This window comes from Mesoplodon bidens (genome assembly GCF_964165515.1).
Source record: "Mesoplodon bidens genome assembly, chromosome: 7".
NCBI classification, from domain to species: Eukaryota; Metazoa; Chordata; class Mammalia; order Artiodactyla; family Ziphiidae; genus Mesoplodon; species Mesoplodon bidens.
In genome coordinates, this window is record NC_138164.1 from 9422441 (window position 1) to 9435358 (window position 12918).

General features: G+C 42.9%; 1 pseudogene across 1 annotated transcript; it reads left to right on the top strand.

Annotated features, from left to right (window-relative positions):
- The first annotated feature begins 9260 nt into the window (after positions 1-9260).
- LOC308620732 (olfactory receptor 8B3-like) lies at positions 9261-10121 on the top strand (annotated as a pseudogene). Its single transcript has one exon. The product of its transcript is annotated as an olfactory receptor 8B3-like (transcript).
- Positions 10122-12918: the final 2797 nt, after the last annotated feature.

Here is a 12918-nt window from a genome sequence, read left to right on the forward strand (position 1 = left end):
TAATTCTCAGTTAATCGTTGAAATTTGTGTAATCTTTGTACCTCACTTCTCAAAAGAGAATATTCTAGCTACTTCTTTGGCAAACAATGTCACTATTGGTTTTCCCAATAAATCCTGTTTCATGTAACATAAACTCATTTGCTACAACTTTGGATTTTTCCACCAAAAATTACTAGAAGTAAGTTACAAACATAGTTTATATTTCCTGAAAAATATGCGTAAGTCAAATCAAAAGGACCTTCTTCAGTGGAACTTATGGTTGAGTGAGGTCAGCAAATCTTCTCCACAAGAACATCCATAAACTTGGCCAAAACTGACAGACACAATGATTTCAACACTCTGGAAATCAACCAACGCACACAACAATCTGAGAAATGCTGATGCTTCAGAAAGTGTTGAAGTTTATGTAAGAACAATGGGAGTCTGCGATATTTTACACAGGACTCCTCCCAGGGCCAAATTCTGACTGGCTCTTCGAACTGTGTATAAACACTGTACTCTAGTTGCTGAATTTGTTTCTCACAGGGCTATGTGTTTCCAACTCTGAAACCCTACTCCATGTATACTGGGGTTGACGGAATAATAAATCGTAGATAAAAGAAATTCTGTTATACTCAAATGCCTTTTCCCGGCTGATTTGCTTATGAAGAATAATAATGATCTGGGGAGCGAGCGGCACAGCAGCGAGAGCGGCCGGCTCCACCCGCGCGACCCCTCCCACAGCCGCCGCCGCCGCCGCGGCTTTACCGCCGCCGCTCGACGCGACGCGCGGGCCAAGGTTAGCTCCACCGCAGCCTCCCGGAGCCCAGGGGCAGCCCGGAGGCCCTGTGCCCTGTGCCCCAGCGCAGGCGCAGCCTCACTCTTACCTTCTCCGGAGAGTCTCTGACGACCCGGCGCAAGAGGCGGGTAGCGGCCCCTGCGAGGTCCTGCGCGAAGGCTCCCTGGTCTCCGGCATCTGCTGGGTCCCGAAGTAAGCGGCCGCTAGAGAACGGGCAGCCTGAGAGCCCCGGGCGGCCGGCTGGGCCTGGGTGACCGCACGGAGGCTGCCACGGGAGACGAGTGGGGCCTGCGGGCACCCGTGGCCTGGGCCACCGCCAAGGCCTCCTATGGCAGCAACCGCGAGATGGACGGCACGGAAGCCACCCTGGGGCAAATCTGCGGCTAGCACCAGAAGCGCCGTGCAGCCCACGCCCCGGCCCACTGCAGCCCTCAGTTAGGCCACCCACCAGCTGCCCGTGGCCTGGCCCCTGACGGCCCCACAAAGACAAAACTTCGTCCGTCTTCTGCTCTGCAGCATGGAGACCCCAGGCCCGCCGAGCTGCACACCCTCCTCGGAGGAGCCGGCGGCTGTGGCGCCGTGTAAGGAGCATGCGCACGAAGAGCGCGCCCGCTGCCGCCTCGGGTCTGACGCAAAATGGAGGCGCAAGGCCCTAGGGGGCGGGCGGGCCAGGGCCTGACCCAGAAGGACACCAGGGGCTGCAAGCTGAGTAGGTTCCCGTCCATAACCCTGGGTATGTTCTAAAACAAGAAGTGCGTCTCCCGGCCAGCCCCTCAGGCCGGGGTTCCCGCGTCACTGCCGCCCGTCAGACAGGGCACCTGGCCCTCGTGCCGAAGCAGCCTGGACGCCGCTGAACACGGCGGAGCGCGGCTCCCCTTGGGGCCCACCGGTGGATGCCCTGCCTCTCGCCCATTGGCCTCTCCGGTCTTGGGGCTCTGGGCCCTCACTGCCCCAGGCCTTGCTCCCCCAACTCCCATCTCTTCTCACACCTCAGGGTCTGGGCTCTCAGCCTCCCCTTCTTACGCATCTGCCTCCACCGTCTCTTTGGGCTTCAGGCCCCCTTTGGGCCCTCATTCACTTCAGGGTCCCATCGCTTTGTGCCTCAGTCCCCCATTTGTAGGGGTCACCTTTTTGTATTTCAGTTCCCCATTCTCTTGAGGCCTCCTGTCTTGGGCCTCCCGTGTTCTTGGGGTTCCCCTCTGCTCACGACTTCCCGACTTTGCAGCTTCCTCACGCTGCTGCTGCTTTGCTGTCTCTGGCAGCCCCCATCCTCTCTGTCGTCCTCAGACCCTTTCTCTCCCACCTGCATCTCAGGCAGCTGGGGGCTCACTTCCTGTCCTGCTTGAATTCCGGTTTCTTCACTGCCTCCCTCCCTGCCTCCAGACACCTTTCTTGATGGCCCATCGTTTTGCTGTGAGGAAGCGAGCTGGTTGCAGGCAGTTTGGAAGGGAGGGGTGGAGCCAGCTTCAAAAAATGCCCTTCTTGGCAAGTGCGATAGGACAAGCCCTGGAAGCAGACCTGGCCCCCTCCTCCAGCAAGGCTGTGGCCAGCATCTGGTGAGGAATGAGAGCACTAGGCTTTGCGCACGATAAAACCTGGTCTGGATGGATGATGCCCCAGCCTCATGAAGAGTCCCTGGCATGCCCCACAGACACGTGTTCACAGGCACCATCCCCAGCTATGCCCGGAAAGGGGCTGAATGTGGAGCGCTTGTTCTTGAACAGTTGAAGGCAGAGTACGGTGGCTGCTGAGCCCCAACCCACTGCTCTGGAGGGGTCCTGGCACCCCATGGGGTGGGAGTGGTCCTTGCTCTACAGGGGTCCAGCAGAACCCATCTCTACCCTGTTTTGGGAGCCCTTCCTCTTTGTTACCAACCTGCAAAATCTGTCCTCTTAACTTTCTTGTATTTTTTCACCTCCAGAGAGTAACTCTGATTTGGAATGATACCTTTTGGTACCAAAAGCCAATCCCACCCCCACCCCCGCAACATGTAGGTGTTAGCACTGTGAAATTAGTGTTTCTGCTATTTCATTACAAATAGGTTTTTTGTTGTTGTTGTTTTCTTTTTGTTTTAAGTCTAAGAAATCCCAAGAGAGAAAGAGTTTAAGAAACAAGGCCACTGAGCAAAGGCAGCAGTTCTGACTCCCAGCATGGAGAAGAGAGGATGGTGGGGCTTGGGGGACACTGTCACTTTCACTCCCTTTTAGCTCTCTGTCCACCAAAGCCACTGCCCAGCAAGTGGTGACATCAGGGACTTTTGTTCAGGTGGAAAAGGTCCCTGGGGAGCTGGATGAACTTGAGCATTTCTTGGCCTTAATATGCTTGCTCCTTAGTTTGTTTTCATGTGGCCTGGTGTGTCACTGTTCTGAGCAGACCATTCCAGGCCTGTTGCTAAGGGAAAACCCTAACAGGCATTCTGCCCAAGGAGAGGCCAAAGACTGGGACCCCAGCCAAGACTCTAAGAGCCGCCTGTCTGTATCCTCCCACACCATGCTGCATAAGACGTCTCCTAAAGTGAGATTCTGCACATTTTGTTGTTAACAATAAAACACAATACAAACACAGGCCCATAATGATGATGTTGTGAATTTTCACAAAGAGTTAGTAGTGGGACATACCCTGTCTTTGACTGATTATAAGACCAACTCAAATTCTGGCCCAACTGTGCAGGCCTGGGAGAAACCACAAACTTGAGCATGCAGCACCACCCTAGGGAAAGCAAAAAGGAGGCTATCGGTAACTGAACTAGTTTTGCAGCGTTGAAAGAAGGCATACAAGCATAAGAACTCTGCTGTAAGTTGAAACAAGAAGTGTGGAGCACCATAGAAAAGATCTGAGAAAGCCTCAGAATTACTAGCAGGGCTGACAGAAGGTAATTATCTCCTGAAGCCTGTCAGAAAGACCAGAGGAGGTGACTGCTTCTCCAGATTTCAAGACAGTAGCAAAGTCTTCAAGGAATTTGAAAAATCAGTGTAGCATGACATCACCAAAGGAGCACACTATTTTTCCAGAATCAGAGCCAAAAAAAATGGAGATCTGCAGTTTGCCTGATAAAGAATTCAAACTAACGGTTTTAAGGAAGCTCAGTGAGCTACAAGAAAACAGAGAAAGACAATTCAAAGAAGTCATGACAAACAAAATGAGAAGCTTAATAGAATCATAAAAAAGAACGAAATAGAAATCCTGGAGCTGAATAATACAATGAATGAAATTTAAAAATGTGATAAGAACAGCAGAAGCAGATTAGATCAAGCAAAAGGACAGTTCTATGAAGTAGATGACAGGACATTTGAAATTATGCAATCAGTAGAGAGCAAAGAAAAAAAATGAAAAAGAGCGAAGAAAGCCTATATGAACTGTGGGATACCATTAAGAGAAACATTGTAGACACTATTGGAGTCCCAGAAGGAGAAGGATGGAGAAAGGGGCGGAAATCGTGTTCAAAGGAATAATGGCTAAGAACTTCCCAAATCTGGGGAGATATCTGGACATCCAACTTCATAAAGTTAATAGGCCACCCCAATATTTCAACTCAAAATGATCTTCTCCAAGACACATTATAATTAAGCTGTCTAAAATAAAAAATTTAAGATCACCCAGAGGAAAAATAATACTCAAATACAAGGGAACCCCCATTAAACTATCAGTAGATTTCTCAGGAGAAAGCTTGCAGCCCAGGAGAGAGTGAGATAATATACTCAAAGTGTTGAAAGAAAAAACTGCCCTGCCAATTAAGAATACTTTACCCAGCAAAGGTGTCTTTAAAAATGAAGGTGAGATAAAGACTTTCCCAAACAAACAAAAGCTGAGAGAATTAATCAGCATTAGACCTGCTCTAAGAGATGCTGAACGGAGTTCTTCAAGCCGAAACAAAAGAACACTAATTAGTAACATGAAATGTAAAAAAGTATACAGTACACTGGTAAGTATATAGTCACATTCAGAATATAATACTATAAGACGGTGGTGTGTTAACCAGTCAACTCTAGTAAAGGTTGACAAAACTAAAGAACAAAACTATTAAAAATAACTAACTTCAATAACTTGCTGATGGATGCAAAATATTAAAAGAGGTAAATTGTGACACCAAAAACATAAAATGTGGGAAGGGAGTAAAAGGATAGTGTTTTTGTGTGTTATCAAAGTTAAGTTGTTATCACCTTAAAATAGAGTTATGGGCTTCCCTGGTGGTGCAGTGGTTGAGAGTCCGCCTGCGATGTAGGGGACACGGGTTCATGCCCCGGTCGGGGAAGATCCCACATGCCGCAGAGCGGCTGGGCCCGTGAGCCATGGCCACTGAGCCTGCGCGTCCGGAGCCTGTGCGCCGCAACGGGAGAGGCCACAACAGTGAGAGGCCCGCGTACCGCAAAAAAAAAAAAAAAAAAAAAATTTATAAGATATTTTTTGTAAGTCTAATGGTAATCACAAAGCAAAAGCCTACATTAATATAAAAAGATAAAGAGAAGGGAAATAGAAACGTACCATTATAGAAAATCATTAAATCACAAAAGAAGACAGCAAGAGAGGAAGAAAAGAACAAGGGAATTACAAAACAGCTAGAGCACAATTAGGATGGAATTAGTAAGTCCTACCCATCAATCATTATTTTAAGTGTAAATGATATAAATTCTCCAGTCAAAAAGAAAAGAGTGGCTGAATGGATTAAAACAAAACAAAACAAAAAATGAGACCCAATTATATGCTGTCCATAAGAGACTTACTTCAGCTTTAAGGACACACACAGACTGAAAGTAAGGAGATTAAAAAAAAAGGTGTTCTATGCAAGTGGAAACCAAAAAACAGCAGTGGTAAATATACCTATATCAGACAAGATAAACTTTAACAGCTGTAACAAGAGACAAAGACGGCAATGATATCATGATGAGGAGGAAACATTACAACTGATATCACAATAATACAAAAGATCATAAGAGACTACTATGACCAATTATACACAAATAAATTGAATACTGTAGAACACATGGATAAATTCTTAGAAACAAACAATCTACCAAGACTGAATTATGTAAAAACAGAAAAATCCAAACAGATCAATAACGGGTAAGGAGATTGAATCAATAATCAAAAACCTCCCAACAAAGAAAAGCCCAGGACCAAAAACTAGATGATTTCACTGGTGAATTCTACTAAACATTTAAACAAGAATAAATGCCAAAACTTCTTAAACTCTTCCAAAAATGGAAGAAAGAACAGCTTTCAAACTCATTTTACAACCAGAATTACCTTCACACCAATGTCAGGTAAAGACAGTATAAGAAAAGAAAACTACAGGCCAATGTCTCTGATGAATATAGATGCAAAAATTCTCAACAGAATTCTAGCAAACCAATTCAACAGCACATTAAAAGATCATACACCATGATCAAGCAAGATTTAACCATGGGATGCAAGGATGGTTCAACATACACTAATCAATAAATATGCTATACCAGATTAATAGAATGAAAGATAAAAATCATATGATTATCTCACTAGATCAGAGAAAGCATTTGACAGATTTCAACATTTTTCATGATAAGAAAAAGGGTGTGGATTGCAAAGGGAGATGAATATACTTTTGGGGGTGAGGGAAATGCTCTAGCTCTTGACCATGGTGGTCTTTATATGACTGTATTACTTTTTCTTTTTTTTTTTTCTTTTTGCGGTATGCGGGCCTCTCACTCTTGTGGCCTCTCCCGTTGCGGAGCACAGGCTCCGGATGCGCAGGCCCAGCGGCCATGGCTCACGGGCCCAGCCGCTCCGCGGCATATGGGATCCTCCCAGACCGGGGCACGAACCCGTCTCCCCTGCATCGGCAGGCGGACTCTCAACCACTGCGCCACCAGGGAGGCCCGACTGTATTACTTTTGAAAGTCACTGAACTGTACTCTTAAAATGAGAGCATGTTATGGTATCCAAATTATGCCACAATAAAACTGATTAAAAAGAGATTCTAAGAAGAGCCAGTCTGAACTGTGATCTTATATCCCCTGCCCCTTAAACATTTTCCATAAATAAAACAGATTTAGTTTTGCATTAAACAAGAACCTAGTAGTTTTAAAATTACTACAGAAGTTTGAATAAGTGTGGGTTGTATAAAATGGAATGCAGCTCAGCAATAAAAGGAGCAGACTGTTGATACATGCAACAACGGGGATGGACTTAAGGGCATCATGCTTAGTGAAAAAAGCCAATTTCAGAAGTTATATATTGTATAGTTTCATCCGTTGTCTTCCTAATGACCCAACTATAGAGATGGAGAACAGGTTAGTGGTTGCTGCAAGACAGGTGAAAGTGGGAGGGGATAGGTGTCACTATAAAGAGGTAGTGTAAGGGAGTTCCTTTATGTTAGTGGAAGAGTTCTGTATCACGATGGTGGTAGTTACATGAACCTACACAAGTGATCACATTACATACATCCACACACACACACACACACACACACACATGACAGAAACACATACTGCATATAAAATTGCTCAAAGCTGAATAATGTCTGTAGTTTTGCTATTATACTACAGTTGTCAAAGATGTCACCATGGTAGGAAGCTGGGTAGATTTCAGGGGACTCTATCCATTATTTTTGAAATTTCCTGGGAATATATAATAATTAAAAAATTTTTTTAAACTTAGATTTTTTTCTCATAAGCATGATCATAAGCTAATACATACATAGGAATTTTAAAGTCATATTTCCTTGTAATAGAAGCTTATTTACAGTGATTTTTCTTATAGATTTGATTTTAATCTATTAAAAGCATATTGAATCAGAACAACTCAAGGTAATTAAATTTCCATGGAATCATTTTTATAGTAAATAGTGTTTTATTAAACAATAATCTCTGAAATCAATTAAAAAGATCCTTTGGTTTATATCTATAAAATTTGCATAAACACTGATTATTTAAAGAGACTCAACTATTATAAAGGGCCATAATAAACTTTTCTGAAATGGTCATATATCTTTATGAACTTAAATTCTTGAAACTAATGCTACCTAGAATTATAATTAGTGAATTTTCAATGACATTAATTATTTGCATCTTTATAAGAGACAGCAGAGGATCCTTTCTCCTATGCTCTGGGGAATGTATAATCCCTGATGGGAAATGAACATTTACTGTAACAATTAGGGTGTAAACACAGGAACATTTCTCCCCTGCAGAGCGTATCATGATGGGAAAGTCCTGGGGGACCCCTATACCTGAATTTCTAATCAGGTCCAAAAGAATTATAAGCCTTAAGCAAATGCTGTGTGCTCTATGACATTGTGGCTCAGATATGAAGCCTGTGGTTTCCCTTCATGATCTCTTAGTAAATTTATAACCGCAAGTTTGATCTAAATCATAAACTGACTCTTGGAACATTCATACTGTGAGATCTATGCTGTGACTCTGTTCCAGGGAAGGAGGAAGATTCTGTGACTACATCTGCTCAGCTTTGATATCTCCAAGGCCAGTTCTTCTTTCAGGACAGCGGAGGTAAAACATGTATAAAGCGTCAGCACTGAGTTCCCTCAACGGATGGAGAGTGAGTTAACCAAGTTTCTATATTTGCTCACTCCCTCTGTTGCTGAAAAATGACAAGTATTTATATTGAATAACAAGAAGCTCCAAAGTCTGGAGCTCTGACTCTACTGCCTGTATTTTTCGCAGCATACACTCTGTGTTGACTCCATCTTCATTCTGGGAGCAGGAGAACTGTAGCAGTTCCAAGTGACAAATCCAGACAGCAGCATCAGAAGAGACTTGTGGCTTTTTCTAGAATTTTTTAATTGAAATGTATAAACAGAGGAAAGTTGATATAATAAGTATACAGCTTGAAATATTTTCACAAACTTAATAACTAACTTAATCAGCACTCAAATTAATATTTCTCGTTCATGCCATCCTACAAAACCTAGGAAAGCACATCCACCTTCCTTTATTCATTCGCTAGGATAGCGCAGAGGAGGAGGATGTGTGGAAACACTGGAATATATGGTTAAGTATAAAACTTAGGTTACCAAGGTTCACCTCAATACCTGTTATCAATTATTAACTTCCTGGATTCTTATAGTAAAGTATCTGAAAACCTTAGAGACTATGAGAGACTTCCTGGTAGCAGAATATCTGTATGGTGTCTTCCCTGTAGGGATCCTTTCTTTCTTGATGGTCAAAACAGGGGACCTGAGGTACCTAGTAGGGTAATGGAAACATGAGTAGGAACTAGGAAGTGATGAATCAGATGAATAAGGGGGAGAAATGGGGATACATTCCCACCACTGAAGCCCATCAGCAAGTAGGCTTGTTCCTCAGCTACCCATCCCTATCTTCTAGTAAGATAGAGCAGTTGTTTGTCACATGCAGTTCATGCAATGAAAGACAGTGATTGAAATGTTGAAGGGTGTGTACCTTCAGACCTTATGAAGCAAAGGGGGACTTATGTGATTTCTGCCAGTCTGAGTCTCTTTCTCATAAAGCTCATATAAAAGAGAGTTTGTAAGAACAGAGCTGGGTTCCCTATTGATGGAGTTTTCTTCTATTCTCACAGATTTCCGAAGTTGAGAATGCTGGCTAGAAATGACTCCTTAGTGCCTGAATTTATTCTTGCTGGATTAACAGGCCGTCCAGAGCTCCAGCAGCCCCTCTCTTACCTGTTTCTAATGATCTACGTTGTCACCATGGTGGGCAACCTGGGCCCGATCATTCTTATTGGTCTAAATTCTCACCTCCACACCCCCATGTACTATTTAGTCTTCAACCATCCTTCATTGATCTCTGTTGCTCCTCTGTTTTCACCCCCCCAGATGCTGATGAACTTTGTATTCAGGAAGAATATCATCTCCTATGCTGGGTGCGTGACTCAGCTGTTTTTCTTTCTCTTTTTTGTCATCTCTGAGTGCTATATGTTGACCTCAATGGCCTATGATCTCTATGTGGCCATCTGTACTCCATTGCTATATAAGGTCACCATATCCCATAAGGTCTGTTTGGTGCTATCTTTGGCTGCATCTGTGATGGGGTTTACTGGAGCCTCTGCCCACACAGGGTGCATGCTTAGACTAACCTTCTGCAATGTTAATATCAACCGTTATTTGTGTGACATCCTCCCACTCCTCCAAGTCTCTTGCACCAGCACTTATGTCAGTGAGGTGGTAGTTCTCATTGTTGTGGGTATTAATATCACAGTACCCAGTTTCACCATCCTAGTTTCTTACATCTTCATCCTTACTAACATTCTTCATATCAAATCCGCTCAGGGAAGATCGAAAGCCTTCAGCACCTGGAACTCCCACATCATTGCTCTTTCTGGTTTTTGCAAGATTTTGAAGTTTCTGGCCAGTTTGTGGGTTTTCTCTTGAGTAATCCGTTCTTTTAGAACTCACACGATGTATTTTAAATCTCTTAATTTCCCTTCCCAACTACAATAAGTCCCCTACATACAAACGAGTTCCATTCCGAGAGCACGTTTCTAAATCCAATTTGTTCATAAGTCCAACAAGGTTAGCCTAGGTACTCAACTAACACAATCAGTTATATAGTACTGTACTGTAATAGGTTTACAATACTGTTCACACAAATAATACATAAAAAAACAAACACAAAAAATAAAACATTTTTAATCTTACAGTACAGTACCTTGAAAAGTACAGTAGTATAGTACAACAGCTGGCATACAGGGACTGGCATCAAGTGAACAGGCAAGAAGGGTTACTGACTGGAGGAGGGAGAGGAGGTGGGAGACGGTAGAGTTGAAGGATCATCAGCAATAGGAAATGGAGGGCAAGCTGCAATTTCACTCATGCCTGACATTGATGGCAAAGGTTTTGGTTCTTTGCTGGATTTAATTCTATCTTGAAAAAAATGATCCAGTGATGTCTGGATAGTAACTCTTTTTTTCTCATCACAGACGACACCGTAGCACTAGATTGCATTCTGAACAGCTGCTGCAACGTTTGTGTACCGTTCTACGTTCAGGTCCTGTGCCTCAAAAACTAACAGTGCCTCCTCAAATAAAGAAAATCCCCTTGCCATTTCCTGCGTCGCGGATCTCCTCAGTTCTTCAGTTACTTCTTCCTCTCTTTGTCCTTCCTTTGGGCCTCCAATTCCATCAGGTCTTCATTAGTAAGTTCCCCGTGTTGCACAGCAAGGAGCTCAATGAAGTCGTCCTCTTGCAGATCTAGCTTGAAATAAAGATACTGTACTTCTGTACTCTATACAATACTGTACAGTAAAGTACACAAAAGCACAACCACTTGTAGAGGATGCACACACGTGACAATGTACGCCAGATTCCTGAACTAACTTACGTGATTGGACATGGGAACACATGTTAGCATCTTTGAAAGTTCCCAGCTAGAAGGTTCATATGTAGGGGAGTTACTGTACCATTTAATTCTTGCACATCTGGCTTCCCATTGCTGAATTCTTTGTAGTGAGGGGTAGTGAGGGTCTCTATCTTGATTTACAGCCTCCGCTTCCCTGTGTGTCAAAGTCAACCAAGTGAAGTTCATAACTTATATCCCTGCCCCACCCCAAGTCCCAGTCTCCTGCTTTTATGGGTGGGCAAAAAAGTGCTTTCGGTTTTTAAGTAAAAATAAAAGACACATTTTTCATTTTCACCAAGAACTTTATTGAACAACGTATTCACCTTTTTATTCCACTACCTTCTGCCATTTTTCAGGCAACTTCATAATTCCATCTTCCCAAAACTTTTTTATCTTTTTGAGCAAAAAACTGTTCCAGGTGCCTTTTGCGATCTCCCTGGGAATTGAAAATTTTTCCATTAAAAGAATTTTGTAAAGACTGAAATAAATGGAAATCCAAAGGTACAATGTCTGGTGAATACAGCGGATGAATCAGAACTTCCCAGCCAAGCTGTAACAGTTTTTGCCTGGTCGTCAAGGAAACATGATGTCTTGTGTTATCCTGATGGAAGATTATGCATTTTCTGTTGACTAATTCTGGACGCTTTTCATCAAGTGCTGCTTTCATTTGGTCTAACTGGGAGCAGTACTTGTTGGAATTAATCGTTTGATTTTCCGGAAAGAGCTCATAATAGAGGACTCCCAAACCCACCATATACACATCATATTCTTTGGGTGAAGACCAGCATTTGCTGTGGTTGGTGGTGGTTCATTTCGCTTGCCCCATGATCTCTTCTCTTCCGCATTATTGTACAGTATCCACTTTTCATCGCCTGTCACAATTTGTTTTAAAAACGGAACTTTTTCATTACATTTAAGTAGAGAATCGTACGTGGAAATATGGTCAAGAAGGTTTTTTTCACTTAACTTATGTGGAACCCAAACATCGAAGCGATTTGCATAACCAAGAGATGCAAATGATTTTCAGCTCTTGATTTGGATATTTTGAGTATGTCGGCTATCTCCTGCGTGGTATAACGTTGACTGTTCTCATTTAATGTCTCGATTTGATCGCCATCAGCTTCAACTGGTCTACCCGACCATGGAGCATCATCCAGTGAGAAATTTCCAGCAAGAAACTTCACAAACCACTTTTGACATGTTCGATCAGTCACAGCACCTTCTCCATACACTGCACAAGTATGGAGATTTTGCATTTCAGTTGCGTTTTTACCTTTCTTGAAATAATAAAGCATAATATGCCAAAAATGTTGCTTTTTTCCTTCCATCTTCAACATTAAAATGGCTACACAGAAATTCGCCAATTTTGATGTCTTTTTTTAAATGCATGCTGACGTGACAGCTGTCACATACAATCTAACAAAATTGTTTTGAATGAAGTTAAGGACAACTAAGTGCTACTAGAGCCATCTTATGGAAAAAACCGAACGAACCTTTTGGCCAACCCAATATCTCTGTATGTTTTTTTCCATATCCAGCAAAATCCCAAGTCTTTCCTAGCTCTGTGATGCTACTGCTGATTCTTCCCAGTCTTGTAAGTCAGGGACTTGAAGATAAACCATATGATAGAAACTTGCTTATCCAGCATGATTGGAATGAGTAACTTGTCAGTTAACCTACAAAGCTGATGAATCATTTTTAAAAATATAAATTCATGCTGTACATTTTATTTTAATTTCAAACATGTAAATCTGTGTTTATTTCCCATTTTGCCAAGCCAGTACTGCATGGCATTTAGTCTGAGTTTAAATCTGGTCCCACTATTTAACAC